The sequence below is a fragment of the Schistocerca nitens genome, unplaced genomic scaffold (assembly GCF_023898315.1).
Source record: "Schistocerca nitens isolate TAMUIC-IGC-003100 unplaced genomic scaffold, iqSchNite1.1 HiC_scaffold_218, whole genome shotgun sequence".
Taxonomy (NCBI): domain Eukaryota; kingdom Metazoa; phylum Arthropoda; class Insecta; order Orthoptera; family Acrididae; genus Schistocerca; species Schistocerca nitens.
In genome coordinates, this window is record NW_026045759.1 from 60,809 (window position 1) to 76,247 (window position 15,439).

The 15,439-nt window shown below is 49.6% G+C and overlaps 23 non-coding genes across 23 annotated transcripts; all 23 read right to left on the minus strand.

Annotated features, from left to right (window-relative positions):
* Nucleotides 1-66: 66 nt before the first annotated feature.
* On the minus strand, nt 67-139 carry Trnak-uuu (transfer RNA lysine (anticodon UUU)). Its single transcript has one exon. It is a non-coding gene; the product is annotated as a tRNA-Lys (tRNA).
* Nucleotides 140-484: 345 nt separating this feature from the next.
* Nucleotides 485-566, minus strand: Trnas-aga (transfer RNA serine (anticodon AGA)). The gene has a single exon. It is a non-coding gene; the product is annotated as a tRNA-Ser (tRNA).
* Nucleotides 567-1,307: 741 nt separating this feature from the next.
* Trnas-cga (transfer RNA serine (anticodon CGA)) lies at nt 1,308-1,389 on the minus strand. Its single transcript has one exon. It is a non-coding gene; the product is annotated as a tRNA-Ser (tRNA).
* A 138-nt stretch (nt 1,390-1,527) lies between these two features.
* On the minus strand, nt 1,528-1,600 carry Trnak-uuu (transfer RNA lysine (anticodon UUU)). The gene has a single exon. It is a non-coding gene; the product is annotated as a tRNA-Lys (tRNA).
* Nucleotides 1,601-1,945: 345 nt separating this feature from the next.
* Trnas-aga (transfer RNA serine (anticodon AGA)) lies at nt 1,946-2,027 on the minus strand. Its single transcript has one exon. It is a non-coding gene; the product is annotated as a tRNA-Ser (tRNA).
* A 741-nt stretch (nt 2,028-2,768) lies between these two features.
* On the minus strand, nt 2,769-2,850 carry Trnas-cga (transfer RNA serine (anticodon CGA)). Its single transcript has one exon. It is a non-coding gene; the product is annotated as a tRNA-Ser (tRNA).
* A 138-nt stretch (nt 2,851-2,988) lies between these two features.
* On the minus strand, nt 2,989-3,061 carry Trnak-uuu (transfer RNA lysine (anticodon UUU)). Its single transcript has one exon. It is a non-coding gene; the product is annotated as a tRNA-Lys (tRNA).
* A 345-nt stretch (nt 3,062-3,406) lies between these two features.
* On the minus strand, nt 3,407-3,488 carry Trnas-aga (transfer RNA serine (anticodon AGA)). Its single transcript has one exon. It is a non-coding gene; the product is annotated as a tRNA-Ser (tRNA).
* Nucleotides 3,489-4,229: 741 nt separating this feature from the next.
* On the minus strand, nt 4,230-4,311 carry Trnas-cga (transfer RNA serine (anticodon CGA)). Its single transcript has one exon. It is a non-coding gene; the product is annotated as a tRNA-Ser (tRNA).
* Nucleotides 4,312-4,449: 138 nt separating this feature from the next.
* On the minus strand, nt 4,450-4,522 carry Trnak-uuu (transfer RNA lysine (anticodon UUU)). Its single transcript has one exon. It is a non-coding gene; the product is annotated as a tRNA-Lys (tRNA).
* Nucleotides 4,523-4,867: 345 nt separating this feature from the next.
* Trnas-aga (transfer RNA serine (anticodon AGA)) lies at nt 4,868-4,949 on the minus strand. The gene has a single exon. It is a non-coding gene; the product is annotated as a tRNA-Ser (tRNA).
* A 4,784-nt stretch (nt 4,950-9,733) lies between these two features.
* Trnas-cga (transfer RNA serine (anticodon CGA)) lies at nt 9,734-9,815 on the minus strand. Its single transcript has one exon. It is a non-coding gene; the product is annotated as a tRNA-Ser (tRNA).
* Nucleotides 9,816-9,953: 138 nt separating this feature from the next.
* Nucleotides 9,954-10,026, minus strand: Trnak-uuu (transfer RNA lysine (anticodon UUU)). The gene has a single exon. It is a non-coding gene; the product is annotated as a tRNA-Lys (tRNA).
* A 345-nt stretch (nt 10,027-10,371) lies between these two features.
* Nucleotides 10,372-10,453, minus strand: Trnas-aga (transfer RNA serine (anticodon AGA)). The gene has a single exon. It is a non-coding gene; the product is annotated as a tRNA-Ser (tRNA).
* Nucleotides 10,454-11,194: 741 nt separating this feature from the next.
* On the minus strand, nt 11,195-11,276 carry Trnas-cga (transfer RNA serine (anticodon CGA)). The gene has a single exon. It is a non-coding gene; the product is annotated as a tRNA-Ser (tRNA).
* A 138-nt stretch (nt 11,277-11,414) lies between these two features.
* On the minus strand, nt 11,415-11,487 carry Trnak-uuu (transfer RNA lysine (anticodon UUU)). Its single transcript has one exon. It is a non-coding gene; the product is annotated as a tRNA-Lys (tRNA).
* A 345-nt stretch (nt 11,488-11,832) lies between these two features.
* Trnas-aga (transfer RNA serine (anticodon AGA)) lies at nt 11,833-11,914 on the minus strand. Its single transcript has one exon. It is a non-coding gene; the product is annotated as a tRNA-Ser (tRNA).
* Nucleotides 11,915-12,655: 741 nt separating this feature from the next.
* On the minus strand, nt 12,656-12,737 carry Trnas-cga (transfer RNA serine (anticodon CGA)). The gene has a single exon. It is a non-coding gene; the product is annotated as a tRNA-Ser (tRNA).
* A 138-nt stretch (nt 12,738-12,875) lies between these two features.
* On the minus strand, nt 12,876-12,948 carry Trnak-uuu (transfer RNA lysine (anticodon UUU)). Its single transcript has one exon. It is a non-coding gene; the product is annotated as a tRNA-Lys (tRNA).
* Nucleotides 12,949-13,293: 345 nt separating this feature from the next.
* Trnas-aga (transfer RNA serine (anticodon AGA)) lies at nt 13,294-13,375 on the minus strand. The gene has a single exon. It is a non-coding gene; the product is annotated as a tRNA-Ser (tRNA).
* A 741-nt stretch (nt 13,376-14,116) lies between these two features.
* Trnas-cga (transfer RNA serine (anticodon CGA)) lies at nt 14,117-14,198 on the minus strand. Its single transcript has one exon. It is a non-coding gene; the product is annotated as a tRNA-Ser (tRNA).
* A 138-nt stretch (nt 14,199-14,336) lies between these two features.
* Trnak-uuu (transfer RNA lysine (anticodon UUU)) lies at nt 14,337-14,409 on the minus strand. Its single transcript has one exon. It is a non-coding gene; the product is annotated as a tRNA-Lys (tRNA).
* Nucleotides 14,410-14,754: 345 nt separating this feature from the next.
* Trnas-aga (transfer RNA serine (anticodon AGA)) lies at nt 14,755-14,836 on the minus strand. The gene has a single exon. It is a non-coding gene; the product is annotated as a tRNA-Ser (tRNA).
* Between the last annotated feature and the right edge of the window lie 603 nt (nt 14,837-15,439).

The following is a 15,439-nucleotide window of genomic DNA, read 5'->3' on the forward strand; positions in this document are numbered from 1 at the left end:
GCAGCATTCTTTTCCGTAGTGCTTACACCGCTACGAGACGTGCGGCTACCAAGGTATTAAAATTTCCGCCCGAACAGGGACTTGAACCCTGGACCCTTAGGTTAAAAGCCTAATGCTCTACCGACTGAGCTATCCGGGCTCACATTACCTTAACACCCCTCCCTCTAGGCATACTGACACATTGCCTCATGTCCTTTACTGTTGGGTAGTCGTTGCGTGGAGCTGTTACTGTTTAAACGTCGTCTGACTGCTGTCTAAAAACTCATCACGCTATCCTCGTAACAGCCTATCGAAGAAAGCTGACACACGATGCAAAGTGAAATTGCAGCATTTTGTACGTCTCAGCAGAGGAGCTACGTGTTTTGTCGACACTCACTGGACAATTGTAAAATTCACAAGCGTCTCGAATGCAGTGTTTCCCACGTATTCGCTCATTTCACGGTTCCGTTTTAGATGTTCTTCACCTCTTGACACAAAAAAGAAACGCAGTCGGTAGGACTCGAACCTACGCTCCCAGAGGGAATCTGATTTCTAGTCAGACGCCTTAACCACTCGGCCACGACTGCCGGTCGCAGAAGCGTCTCTCGACAAGTGCAACTGCTCCTTTTCAAGCAATCTCACGTAAGAACACGACATGGCCTCACTCGTTTCTGTAGTGCTTCCGTTGCCAGCACATTAGCCGTTACGACAGTGTATCAATTTTCGCCTGGACGGGGGCTTGAACCCGGGACCCTTTGGTTGAAAGTCTAGCGCTCTACCGACTGAGCTGCCCGGTCCCTCGGCCGAGCATTGTGGTACATGCTGCATGGTGTTTGAGTGATTCGCGTGTCGTAATTACTGGCTTATGGCTCCAATGGCGACTTCACCGACTTCCCACTGACGCACCGCTGACGCTACTTTTCTGTCGTCTTAAACGATGGACATACTTGCAAGCAGCTGCGAGATCTTAAGAAAGGAAACGCTGCACCACTGCTTTTGCCACACTCGAATGAATTGAATTGCGATTCTTAAAAAGAAATGAATGCTCGCTCTGTCCAACACTTTGAAGCACATCTGCGTACTCACGAACACGGCGACGGCGCGACAAAATGACGGGGGCGCGTTCGTGGGCCTGCGACTGATTTCTGCAGTACTAGCGTCCGTGCGAGGTGAACCGAGAGCCGCAACAGACAGCGGCCGTCGCGAAACAGTATTCTTAAACATAAATTTCCGTCTTGTTGAGAATGGTGTCACTGGTTTGGATCCGCTTTCACCCACGCATGTCACATGTGGGCGAAAATTTCTGCTCGTTTTTACGCAAAATCACACGCAGCCGGTAGGATTCGAACCTACGCTCCCAGAGGGAATCTGATTTCGAGTCAGACGCCTTAACCACTCGGCCACGACTGCCACTAGCGGACGATCCTCCCGACACATGCAACTGCTACTGTTTAAAGCTCTGCAGTGCCAGGAAACGGCGTAGCAGCATTCTTTTCCGTAGTGCTTACACCGCTACGAGACGTGCGGCTACCAAGGTATTAAAATTTCCGCCCGAACAGGGACTTGAACCCTGGACCCTTAGGTTAAAAGCCTAATGCTCTACCGACTGAGCTATCCGGGCTCACATTACCTTAACACCCCTCCCTCTAGGCATACTGACACATTGCCTCATGTCCTTTACTGTTGGGTAGTCGTTGCGTGGAGCTGTTACTGTTTAAACGTCGTCTGACTGCTGTCTAAAAACTCATCACGCTATCCTCGTAACAGCCTATCGAAGAAAGCTGACACACGATGCAAAGTGAAATTGCAGCATTTTGTACGTCTCAGCAGAGGAGCTACGTGTTTTGTCGACACTCACTGGACAATTGTAAAATTCACAAGCGTCTCGAATGCAGTGTTTCCCACGTATTCGCTCATTTCACGGTTCCGTTTTAGATGTTCTTCACCTCTTGACACAAAAAAGAAACGCAGTCGGTAGGACTCGAACCTACGCTCCCAGAGGGAATCTGATTTCTAGTCAGACGCCTTAACCACTCGGCCACGACTGCCGGTCGCAGAAGCGTCTCTCGACAAGTGCAACTGCTCCTTTTCAAGCAATCTCACGTAAGAACACGACATGGCCTCACTCGTTTCTGTAGTGCTTCCGTTGCCAGCACATTAGCCGTTACGACAGTGTATCAATTTTCGCCTGGACGGGGGCTTGAACCCGGGACCCTTTGGTTGAAAGTCTAGCGCTCTACCGACTGAGCTGCCCGGTCCCTCGGCCGAGCATTGTGGTACATGCTGCATGGTGTTTGAGTGATTCGCGTGTCGTAATTACTGGCTTATGGCTCCAATGGCGACTTCACCGACTTCCCACTGACGCACCGCTGACGCTACTTTTCTGTCGTCTTAAACGATGGACATACTTGCAAGCAGCTGCGAGATCTTAAGAAAGGAAACGCTGCACCACTGCTTTTGCCACACTCGAATGAATTGAATTGCGATTCTTAAAAAGAAATGAATGCTCGCTCTGTCCAACACTTTGAAGCACATCTGCGTACTCACGAACACGGCGACGGCGCGACAAAATGACGGGGGCGCGTTCGTGGGCCTGCGACTGATTTCTGCAGTACTAGCGTCCGTGCGAGGTGAACCGAGAGCCGCAACAGACAGCGGCCGTCGCGAAACAGTATTCTTAAACATAAATTTCCGTCTTGTTGAGAATGGTGTCACTGGTTTGGATCCGCTTTCACCCACGCATGTCACATGTGGGCGAAAATTTCTGCTCGTTTTTACGCAAAATCACACGCAGCCGGTAGGATTCGAACCTACGCTCCCAGAGGGAATCTGATTTCGAGTCAGACGCCTTAACCACTCGGCCACGACTGCCACTAGCGGACGATCCTCCCGACACATGCAACTGCTACTGTTTAAAGCTCTGCAGTGCCAGGAAACGGCGTAGCAGCATTCTTTTCCGTAGTGCTTACACCGCTACGAGACGTGCGGCTACCAAGGTATTAAAATTTCCGCCCGAACAGGGACTTGAACCCTGGACCCTTAGGTTAAAAGCCTAATGCTCTACCGACTGAGCTATCCGGGCTCACATTACCTTAACACCCCTCCCTCTAGGCATACTGACACATTGCCTCATGTCCTTTACTGTTGGGTAGTCGTTGCGTGGAGCTGTTACTGTTTAAACGTCGTCTGACTGCTGTCTAAAAACTCATCACGCTATCCTCGTAACAGCCTATCGAAGAAAGCTGACACACGATGCAAAGTGAAATTGCAGCATTTTGTACGTCTCAGCAGAGGAGCTACGTGTTTTGTCGACACTCACTGGACAATTGTAAAATTCACAAGCGTCTCGAATGCAGTGTTTCCCACGTATTCGCTCATTTCACGGTTCCGTTTTAGATGTTCTTCACCTCTTGACACAAAAAAGAAACGCAGTCGGTAGGACTCGAACCTACGCTCCCAGAGGGAATCTGATTTCTAGTCAGACGCCTTAACCACTCGGCCACGACTGCCGGTCGCAGAAGCGTCTCTCGACAAGTGCAACTGCTCCTTTTCAAGCAATCTCACGTAAGAACACGACATGGCCTCACTCGTTTCTGTAGTGCTTCCGTTGCCAGCACATTAGCCGTTACGACAGTGTATCAATTTTCGCCTGGACGGGGGCTTGAACCCGGGACCCTTTGGTTGAAAGTCTAGCGCTCTACCGACTGAGCTGCCCGGTCCCTCGGCCGAGCATTGTGGTACATGCTGCATGGTGTTTGAGTGATTCGCGTGTCGTAATTACTGGCTTATGGCTCCAATGGCGACTTCACCGACTTCCCACTGACGCACCGCTGACGCTACTTTTCTGTCGTCTTAAACGATGGACATACTTGCAAGCAGCTGCGAGATCTTAAGAAAGGAAACGCTGCACCACTGCTTTTGCCACACTCGAATGAATTGAATTGCGATTCTTAAAAAGAAATGAATGCTCGCTCTGTCCAACACTTTGAAGCACATCTGCGTACTCACGAACACGGCGACGGCGCGACAAAATGACGGGGGCGCGTTCGTGGGCCTGCGACTGATTTCTGCAGTACTAGCGTCCGTGCGAGGTGAACCGAGAGCCGCAACAGACAGCGGCCGTCGCGAAACAGTATTCTTAAACATAAATTTCCGTCTTGTTGAGAATGGTGTCACTGGTTTGGATCCGCTTTCACCCACGCATGTCACATGTGGGCGAAAATTTCTGCTCGTTTTTACGCAAAATCACACGCAGCCGGTAGGATTCGAACCTACGCTCCCAGAGGGAATCTGATTTCGAGTCAGACGCCTTAACCACTCGGCCACGACTGCCACTAGCGGACGATCCTCCCGACACATGCAACTGCTACTGTTTAAAGCTCTGCAGTGCCAGGAAACGGCGTAGCAGCATTCTTTTCCGTAGTGCTTACACCGCTACGAGACGTGCGGCTACCAAGGTATTAAAATTTCCGCCCGAACAGGGACTTGAACCCTGGACCCTTAGGTTAAAAGCCTAATGCTCTACCGACTGAGCTATCCGGGCTCACATTACCTTAACACCCCTCCCTCTAGGCATACTGACACATTGCCTCATGTCCTTTACTGTTGGGTAGTCGTTGCGTGGAGCTGTTACTGTTTAAACGTCGTCTGACTGCTGTCTAAAAACTCATCACGCTATCCTCGTAACAGCCTATCGAAGAAAGCTGACACACGATGCAAAGTGAAATTGCAGCATTTTGTACGTCTCAGCAGAGGAGCTACGTGTTTTGTCGACACTCACTGGACAATTGTAAAATTCACAAGCGTCTCGAATGCAGTGTTTCCCACGTATTCGCTCATTTCACGGTTCCGTTTTAGATGTTCTTCACCTCTTGACACAAAAAAGAAACGCAGTCGGTAGGACTCGAACCTACGCTCCCAGAGGGAATCTGATTTCTAGTCAGACGCCTTAACCACTCGGCCACGACTGCCGGTCGCAGAAGCGTCTCTCGACAAGTGCAACTGCTCCTTTTCAAGCAATCTCACGTAAGAACACGACATGGCCTCACTCGTTTCTGTAGTGCTTCCGTTGCCAGCACATTAGCCGTTACGACAGTGTATCAATTTTCGCCTGGACGGGGGCTTGAACCCGGGACCCTTTGGTTGAAAGTCTAGCGCTCTACCGACTGAGCTGCCCGGTCCCTCGGCCGAGCATTGTGGTACATGCTGCATGGTGTTTGAGTGATTCGCGTGTCGTAATTACTGGCTTATGGCTCCAATGGCGACTTCACCGACTTCCCACTGACGCACCGCTGACGCTACTTTTCTGTCGTCTTAAACGATGGCCGTTGCTATCGACCCTCGTATCGTACAGGCTTTTGTTTGTTTGGTTAGAACAGCTCAGTGTCGGTTAGACAGTCAGTGAGAGAGCACTTCGATTTCCTGCTGCTAATAAGGCGAGTACACCGTTCGCTTGTAGGGTAAACATAGTCATGTGTAGGGACTGTGGTTGTTGTGAGCGGACGCAAGGAGAATTGGCCACTCTTCGGGGGCAGGTGGAGGCTTTGTCTGTTAGGCTCATCGAGCTCGAGGCGCAGGCGTCGGCTCGTAGTGGCGTTGGGGCAACTGTGGTGAGACCTATGCCTACTTCGGTGGCCTTGGAATCGCATGGAACCCCTGATGTCGCTGCGTCTTCCGGCAGTGAGCATCTTACCGGTCAGCCATCACTCCAGGGTGAATGGCGGACAGTGGTGGGCTCGCGCGTGCCTGGCCGAAAGGCGAAGGTGGGATCTGGCCGCGTGGCAGCTGCCTTACCCCTTTCCAACAGGTACGGGGTACTTCCTAGTGGTGATGACATCGTTTCCGAGCCACCACAGGATGCCTCGCCTGTTGGGCCAGTGGCCGATTCTCCGGCAAGGTCCCGACAGTCACAGAGGGCGGGCCTATTAGTTATAGGGAGCTCCAACGTTAGGCGGGTTATGGAGCCCCTTAGGAAAATAGCGGGTAGGTCGGGGAAGAATGCCAGTGTGCACTCGGTGTGCTTGCCGGGGGGTCTCGTCCGTAATGTGGAGGAGGCCCTTCCGGCAGCTATTGAACGCACTGGGTGTGACCGGCTGCAGATAGTAGCACATGTCGGAACGAATGACGCCTGCCGCTTGGGTTCTGAGGCCATCCTTGGTTCCTTCCGGCGACTGGCTGATTTGGTGAAGACAACCAGCATCGCACGCGGAGTGCAAGCTGAGCTTAATATCTGCAGCATAGTGCCCAGAGTCGATCGCGGTCCTCTGGTTTGGAGCCGTGTGGAGGGTCTAAACCAGAGGCTCAGACGACTCTGCGACTATAATGGTTGCAAATTCATCGACCTCCGTTATTGGGTGGAGAACTGTAGGGCCCCCCTAGACAGGTCAGGCGTGCACTACACACCGGAAGCAGCTACTAGGGTAGCAGAGTACGTGTGGCGTGCACACGGGGGTTTTTTAGGTTAGAGGGACCCCCCCTTGGGCGAAACGATAAAATACCTGACGGCTTACCAGAGAGGACATTATCATCGTTGATAAAGAACGTCCGTCCTCAGAGACCAAAAACAGGAAAAGTCAACGTAATATTGGTAAACTGCAGGAGTATCCAGGGCAAGGTTCCTGAATTAGTATCTCTTATTGAAGGAAATAGTGCGCATATAGTATTAGGAACGGAAAGTTGGTTAAAACCGGAAGTGAACAGTAACGAAATCCTAGACACAGAATGGAATATATACCGCAAGGATAGGATAAACGCCAATGGTGGAGGAGTATTTATAGCAGTAAAGAATTCAATAATATCCAGTGAAGTTATTAGCGAATGCGAATGTGAAATAATCTGGGTTAAGTTAAGTATCAAAGGTGGGTCAGATATGATAGTCGGATGCTTCTATAGACCACCTGCATCAGCAACCGTAGTAGTTGAGCGCCTCAGAGAGAACCTGCAGAACGTCGTGAAGAAGTTTCGTGATCATACTATTGTAATAGGGGGAGACTTCAATCTACCAGGTATAGAATGGGATAGTCACACAATCAGAACTGGAGCCAGGGACAGAGACTCTTGTGACATTATCCTGACTGCCTTGTCCGAGAATTACTTCGAGCAGATAGTTAGAGAACCAACTCGTGAAGCTAACGTTTTAGACCTCATAGCAACAAATAGACCGGAACTTTTCGACTCCGTGAATGTAGAAGAGGGTATCAGTGATCATAAGTCAGTGGTTGCATCAATGACTACAAGTGTAATAAGAAATGCCAAGAAAGGAAGGAAAATATATTTGCTTAACAAGAGTGATAGGGCACAAATCGCAGAATATCTGAGTGACCACCATCAAACGTTCATTTCTGAGGAAGAGGATGTGGAACAAAAATGGAAAAAATTCAGAAACATCGTCCAGTACGCCTTAGATAAGTTCGTACCGACTAAGGTCCAAAGCGAGGGGAAAGATCCACCGTGGTATAACAATCATGTACGAAAGGTACTACGGAAACAAAGAAAGCTTCATCATAGGTTTAAGAGTAGTCGAATCATAGCTGATAAGGAAAAGCTGAACGAAGCGAAAAAGAGCGTAAAGAGAGCAATGAGAGAAGCATTCAACGAATTCGAACATAAAACATTGGCAAACAATCTAAACAAGAACCCTAAAAAGTTTTGGTCATATGTAAAATCGGTAAGCGGATCTAAATCCCCTATTCAGTCACTCGTTGACCACGATGGCACCGAAACAGAGGACGACCAAAGAAAGGCAGAAATACTGAATTCAGTGTTCCGAAACTGTTTCACTGCGGAAAATCGTAACACGGTCCCTGACTTCAGCCGTCGCACGGACGCCAAAATGGAAAATATTGAAATAAACGATATCGGAATTGAAAAACAACTGCTATCACTTAGTAGCGGAAAAGCATCCGGACCAGACGAGATACCCTTAAGATTCTACAGTGATTATGCTAAAGAACTTGCCCCCTTTCTATCAGCAATTTATCGTAGATCGCTGGAAGAACGTAAAGTACCTAGCGACTGGAAGAAAGCGCAGGTCGTTCCCATTTTCAAGAGGGGTCATAAATCAGATGCGAATAATTATAGGCCTATTTCGCTTACGTCAATCTGTTGTAGAATAATGGAACATGTTTTGTGTTCTCGTATTATGACGTTCTTAGATAATACAAATCTCCTTCATCATAACCAACATGGATTCCGCAAACAGAGATCATGTGAAACTCAGCTCGCCCTATTTGCCCAAGAAATTCACAGTGCCGTAGACACTGGCGAGCAGATTGATGCCGTATTCCTGGACTTCAGGAAGGCATTTGATACGGTTCCGCACTTACGTTTAGTGAAAAAAATACGAGCTTACGGAATATCGGACCAGGTTTGTGATTGGATTCAGGATTTCCTAGAAGAAAGAACACAACATGTCATTCTTAACGGTTCAAAATCTGCAGATGTAGAGGTAATTTCGGGAGTACCGCAGGGAAGCGTGATAGGACCTTTATTGTTTACAATTTACATAAATGACTTAGTTGACAACATCGGTAGCTCCGTGAGGCTATTTGCAGATGACACGGTTGTCTACAAGAAAGTAGCAACATCAGAAGACTCGTACGTACTCCAGGAGGACCTGCAGAGGATTAATGCATGGTGCGACAGCTGGCAGCTTTCCCTAAACGTAGATAAATGTAATATAATGCGCATACATAGGGGCAGAAATCCATTCCAGTACGATTATGCCATAGGTGGTAAATCATTGGAAGCGGTAACGACCGTAAAATACTTAGGAGTTACTATCCGGAGCGATCTGAAGTGGAATGATCACATAAAACAAATAGTGGGAAAAGCAGGCGCCAGGTTGAGATTCATAGGAAGAATTCTAAGAAAATGTGACTCATCGACGAAAGAAGTAGCTTACAAAACGCTTGTTCGTCCGATTCTTGAGTATTGCTCATCAGTATGGGACCCTTACCAGGTTGGATTAATAGAAGAGATAGACATGATCCAGCGAAAAGCAGCGCGATTCGTCATGGGGACATTTAGTCAGCGCGAGAGCGTTACGGAGATGCTGAACAAGCTCCAATGGCGGACACTTCAAGAAAGGCGTTACGCAATACGGAGAGGTTTATTATCGAAATTACGAGAGAGCACATTCCGGGAAGAGATGGGCAACATATTACTACCGCCCACATATATCTCGCGTAATGATCACAACGAAAAGATCCGAGAAATTAGAGCAAATACGGAGACTTACAAGCAGTCGTTCTTCCCACGCACAATTCGTGAATGGAACAGGGAAGGGGGGATCAGATAGTGGTACAATAAGTACCCTCCGCCACACACCGTAAGGTGGCTCGCGGAGTATAGATGTAGATGTAGATGTAGATACTTGCAAGCAGCTGCGAGATCTTAAGAAAGGAAACGCTGCACCACTGCTTTTGCCACACTCGAATGAATTGAATTGCGATTCTTAAAAAGAAATGAATGCTCGCTCTGTCCAACACTTTGAAGCACATCTGCGTACTCACGAACACGGCGACGGCGCGACAAAATGACGGGGGCGCGTTCGTGGGCCTGCGACTGATTTCTGCAGTACTAGCGTCCGTGCGAGGTGAACCGAGAGCCGCAACAGACAGCGGCCGTCGCGAAACAGTATTCTTAAACATAAATTTCCGTCTTGTTGAGAATGGTGTCACTGGTTTGGATCCGCTTTCACCCACGCATGTCACATGTGGGCGAAAATTTCTGCTCGTTTTTACGCAAAATCACACGCAGCCGGTAGGATTCGAACCTACGCTCCCAGAGGGAATCTGATTTCGAGTCAGACGCCTTAACCACTCGGCCACGACTGCCACTAGCGGACGATCCTCCCGACACATGCAACTGCTACTGTTTAAAGCTCTGCAGTGCCAGGAAACGGCGTAGCAGCATTCTTTTCCGTAGTGCTTACACCGCTACGAGACGTGCGGCTACCAAGGTATTAAAATTTCCGCCCGAACAGGGACTTGAACCCTGGACCCTTAGGTTAAAAGCCTAATGCTCTACCGACTGAGCTATCCGGGCTCACATTACCTTAACACCCCTCCCTCTAGGCATACTGACACATTGCCTCATGTCCTTTACTGTTGGGTAGTCGTTGCGTGGAGCTGTTACTGTTTAAACGTCGTCTGACTGCTGTCTAAAAACTCATCACGCTATCCTCGTAACAGCCTATCGAAGAAAGCTGACACACGATGCAAAGTGAAATTGCAGCATTTTGTACGTCTCAGCAGAGGAGCTACGTGTTTTGTCGACACTCACTGGACAATTGTAAAATTCACAAGCGTCTCGAATGCAGTGTTTCCCACGTATTCGCTCATTTCACGGTTCCGTTTTAGATGTTCTTCACCTCTTGACACAAAAAAGAAACGCAGTCGGTAGGACTCGAACCTACGCTCCCAGAGGGAATCTGATTTCTAGTCAGACGCCTTAACCACTCGGCCACGACTGCCGGTCGCAGAAGCGTCTCTCGACAAGTGCAACTGCTCCTTTTCAAGCAATCTCACGTAAGAACACGACATGGCCTCACTCGTTTCTGTAGTGCTTCCGTTGCCAGCACATTAGCCGTTACGACAGTGTATCAATTTTCGCCTGGACGGGGGCTTGAACCCGGGACCCTTTGGTTGAAAGTCTAGCGCTCTACCGACTGAGCTGCCCGGTCCCTCGGCCGAGCATTGTGGTACATGCTGCATGGTGTTTGAGTGATTCGCGTGTCGTAATTACTGGCTTATGGCTCCAATGGCGACTTCACCGACTTCCCACTGACGCACCGCTGACGCTACTTTTCTGTCGTCTTAAACGATGGACATACTTGCAAGCAGCTGCGAGATCTTAAGAAAGGAAACGCTGCACCACTGCTTTTGCCACACTCGAATGAATTGAATTGCGATTCTTAAAAAGAAATGAATGCTCGCTCTGTCCAACACTTTGAAGCACATCTGCGTACTCACGAACACGGCGACGGCGCGACAAAATGACGGGGGCGCGTTCGTGGGCCTGCGACTGATTTCTGCAGTACTAGCGTCCGTGCGAGGTGAACCGAGAGCCGCAACAGACAGCGGCCGTCGCGAAACAGTATTCTTAAACATAAATTTCCGTCTTGTTGAGAATGGTGTCACTGGTTTGGATCCGCTTTCACCCACGCATGTCACATGTGGGCGAAAATTTCTGCTCGTTTTTACGCAAAATCACACGCAGCCGGTAGGATTCGAACCTACGCTCCCAGAGGGAATCTGATTTCGAGTCAGACGCCTTAACCACTCGGCCACGACTGCCACTAGCGGACGATCCTCCCGACACATGCAACTGCTACTGTTTAAAGCTCTGCAGTGCCAGGAAACGGCGTAGCAGCATTCTTTTCCGTAGTGCTTACACCGCTACGAGACGTGCGGCTACCAAGGTATTAAAATTTCCGCCCGAACAGGGACTTGAACCCTGGACCCTTAGGTTAAAAGCCTAATGCTCTACCGACTGAGCTATCCGGGCTCACATTACCTTAACACCCCTCCCTCTAGGCATACTGACACATTGCCTCATGTCCTTTACTGTTGGGTAGTCGTTGCGTGGAGCTGTTACTGTTTAAACGTCGTCTGACTGCTGTCTAAAAACTCATCACGCTATCCTCGTAACAGCCTATCGAAGAAAGCTGACACACGATGCAAAGTGAAATTGCAGCATTTTGTACGTCTCAGCAGAGGAGCTACGTGTTTTGTCGACACTCACTGGACAATTGTAAAATTCACAAGCGTCTCGAATGCAGTGTTTCCCACGTATTCGCTCATTTCACGGTTCCGTTTTAGATGTTCTTCACCTCTTGACACAAAAAAGAAACGCAGTCGGTAGGACTCGAACCTACGCTCCCAGAGGGAATCTGATTTCTAGTCAGACGCCTTAACCACTCGGCCACGACTGCCGGTCGCAGAAGCGTCTCTCGACAAGTGCAACTGCTCCTTTTCAAGCAATCTCACGTAAGAACACGACATGGCCTCACTCGTTTCTGTAGTGCTTCCGTTGCCAGCACATTAGCCGTTACGACAGTGTATCAATTTTCGCCTGGACGGGGGCTTGAACCCGGGACCCTTTGGTTGAAAGTCTAGCGCTCTACCGACTGAGCTGCCCGGTCCCTCGGCCGAGCATTGTGGTACATGCTGCATGGTGTTTGAGTGATTCGCGTGTCGTAATTACTGGCTTATGGCTCCAATGGCGACTTCACCGACTTCCCACTGACGCACCGCTGACGCTACTTTTCTGTCGTCTTAAACGATGGACATACTTGCAAGCAGCTGCGAGATCTTAAGAAAGGAAACGCTGCACCACTGCTTTTGCCACACTCGAATGAATTGAATTGCGATTCTTAAAAAGAAATGAATGCTCGCTCTGTCCAACACTTTGAAGCACATCTGCGTACTCACGAACACGGCGACGGCGCGACAAAATGACGGGGGCGCGTTCGTGGGCCTGCGACTGATTTCTGCAGTACTAGCGTCCGTGCGAGGTGAACCGAGAGCCGCAACAGACAGCGGCCGTCGCGAAACAGTATTCTTAAACATAAATTTCCGTCTTGTTGAGAATGGTGTCACTGGTTTGGATCCGCTTTCACCCACGCATGTCACATGTGGGCGAAAATTTCTGCTCGTTTTTACGCAAAATCACACGCAGCCGGTAGGATTCGAACCTACGCTCCCAGAGGGAATCTGATTTCGAGTCAGACGCCTTAACCACTCGGCCACGACTGCCACTAGCGGACGATCCTCCCGACACATGCAACTGCTACTGTTTAAAGCTCTGCAGTGCCAGGAAACGGCGTAGCAGCATTCTTTTCCGTAGTGCTTACACCGCTACGAGACGTGCGGCTACCAAGGTATTAAAATTTCCGCCCGAACAGGGACTTGAACCCTGGACCCTTAGGTTAAAAGCCTAATGCTCTACCGACTGAGCTATCCGGGCTCACATTACCTTAACACCCCTCCCTCTAGGCATACTGACACATTGCCTCATGTCCTTTACTGTTGGGTAGTCGTTGCGTGGAGCTGTTACTGTTTAAACGTCGTCTGACTGCTGTCTAAAAACTCATCACGCTATCCTCGTAACAGCCTATCGAAGAAAGCTGACACACGATGCAAAGTGAAATTGCAGCATTTTGTACGTCTCAGCAGAGGAGCTACGTGTTTTGTCGACACTCACTGGACAATTGTAAAATTCACAAGCGTCTCGAATGCAGTGTTTCCCACGTATTCGCTCATTTCACGGTTCCGTTTTAGATGTTCTTCACCTCTTGACACAAAAAAGAAACGCAGTCGGTAGGACTCGAACCTACGCTCCCAGAGGGAATCTGATTTCTAGTCAGACGCCTTAACCACTCGGCCACGACTGCCGGTCGCAGAAGCGTCTCTCGACAAGTGCAACTGCTCCTTTTCAAGCAATCTCACGTAAGAACACGACATGGCCTCACTCGTTTCTGTAGTGCTTCCGTTGCCAGCACATTAGCCGTTACGACAGTGTATCAATTTTCGCCTGGACGGGGGCTTGAACCCGGGACCCTTTGGTTGAAAGTCTAGCGCTCTACCGACTGAGCTGCCCGGTCCCTCGGCCGAGCATTGTGGTACATGCTGCATGGTGTTTGAGTGATTCGCGTGTCGTAATTACTGGCTTATGGCTCCAATGGCGACTTCACCGACTTCCCACTGACGCACCGCTGACGCTACTTTTCTGTCGTCTTAAACGATGGACATACTTGCAAGCAGCTGCGAGATCTTAAGAAAGGAAACGCTGCACCACTGCTTTTGCCACACTCGAATGAATTGAATTGCGATTCTTAAAAAGAAATGAATGCTCGCTCTGTCCAACACTTTGAAGCACATCTGCGTACTCACGAACACGGCGACGGCGCGACAAAATGACGGGGGCGCGTTCGTGGGCCTGCGACTGATTTCTGCAGTACTAGCGTCCGTGCGAGGTGAACCGAGAGCCGCAACAGACAGCGGCCGTCGCGAAACAGTATTCTTAAACATAAATTTCCGTCTTGTTGAGAATGGTGTCACTGGTTTGGATCCGCTTTCACCCACGCATGTCACATGTGGGCGAAAATTTCTGCTCGTTTTTACGCAAAATCACACGCAGCCGGTAGGATTCGAACCTACGCTCCCAGAGGGAATCTGATTTCGAGTCAGACGCCTTAACCACTCGGCCACGACTGCCACTAGCGGACGATCCTCCCGACACATGCAACTGCTACTGTTTAAAGCTCTGCAGTGCCAGGAAACGGCGTAGCAGCATTCTTTTCCGTAGTGCTTACACCGCTACGAGACGTGCGGCTACCAAGGTATTAAAATTTCCGCCCGAACAGGGACTTGAACCCTGGACCCTTAGGTTAAAAGCCTAATGCTCTACCGACTGAGCTATCCGGGCTCACATTACCTTAACACCCCTCCCTCTAGGCATACTGACACATTGCCTCATGTCCTTTACTGTTGGGTAGTCGTTGCGTGGAGCTGTTACTGTTTAAACGTCGTCTGACTGCTGTCTAAAAACTCATCACGCTATCCTCGTAACAGCCTATCGAAGAAAGCTGACACACGATGCAAAGTGAAATTGCAGCATTTTGTACGTCTCAGCAGAGGAGCTACGTGTTTTGTCGACACTCACTGGACAATTGTAAAATTCACAAGCGTCTCGAATGCAGTGTTTCCCACGTATTCGCTCATTTCACGGTTCCGTTTTAGATGTTCTTCACCTCTTGACACAAAAAAGAAACGCAGTCGGTAGGACTCGAACCTACGCTCCCAGAGGGAATCTGATTTCTAGTCAGACGCCTTAACCACTCGGCCACGACTGCCGGTCGCAGAAGCGTCTCTCGACAAGTGCAACTGCTCCTTTTCAAGCAATCTCACGTAAGAACACGACATGGCCTCACTCGTTTCTGTAGTGCTTCCGTTGCCAGCACATTAGCCGTTACGACAGTGTATCAATTTTCGCCTGGACGGGGGCTTGAACCCGGGACCCTTTGGTTGAAAGTCTAGCGCTCTACCGACTGAGCTGCCCGGTCCCTCGGCCGAGCATTGTGGTACATGCTGCATGGTGTTTGAGTGATTCGCGTGTCGTAATTACTGGCTTATGGCTCCAATGGCGACTTCACCGACTTCCCACTGACGCACCGCTGACGCTACTTTTCTGTCGTCTTAAACGATGGACATACTTGCAAGCAGCTGCGAGATCTTAAGAAAGGAAACGCTGCACCACTGCTTTTGCCACACTCGAATGAATTGAATTGCGATTCTTAAAAAGAAATGAATGCTCGCTCTGTCCAACACTTTGAAGCACATCTGCGTACTCACGAACACGGCGACGGCGCGACAAAATGACGGGGGCGCGTTCGTGGGCCTGCGACTGATTTCTGCAGTACTAGCGTCCGTGCGAGGTGAACCGAGAGCCGCAACAG